This window comes from Terrapene carolina, unplaced genomic scaffold, assembly GCF_002925995.2.
Source record: "Terrapene carolina triunguis isolate 2854851 unplaced genomic scaffold, T_m_triunguis-2.0 Scaffold23057, whole genome shotgun sequence".
Lineage (NCBI taxonomy): Eukaryota > Metazoa > Chordata > Testudines > Emydidae > Terrapene > Terrapene triunguis.
The window spans coordinates 1,404-1,800 of NW_020687408.1; positions in this window are offsets into that span (position 1 = coordinate 1,404).

A 397-nucleotide genomic window follows, 5' to 3' on the forward strand; every position below is an offset into this window, starting at 1 on the left:
GTCGGGAGGCTGGGGAGGGGGTAAGTGGGGGGAGGTTGCTGGTGTCTGGGGGGATCTGGCTGGATCACAGGGGATGGATCACTTGATGTTACCGGTTCTGTTCATTCTCTGGGGCCCCTGGCACTGGCCACGGTCGGCGCTTTGGGCTGACTCAGTGTGGCTCTTCGTATGCTGACCCTTGGGGGTTTCTGGGGGTCTGTCTGGCCCTCGGGTGGCTTTGGGGGGCCTGGCTGAAGGCTCAGGGGGTTCTGGCTGGGGCATGTCTGGATGAGCCGTTCCCCCCGCCCCTCCAGGTTCCACATGACCAGCCGGTGGTTTCCTGTCTCGGGCCGGGACTGGTTCCAGCTGAGCCGCCTGGAGCTAGCGACGCCCTCGGCCAGACCCACTGTCTTCAACG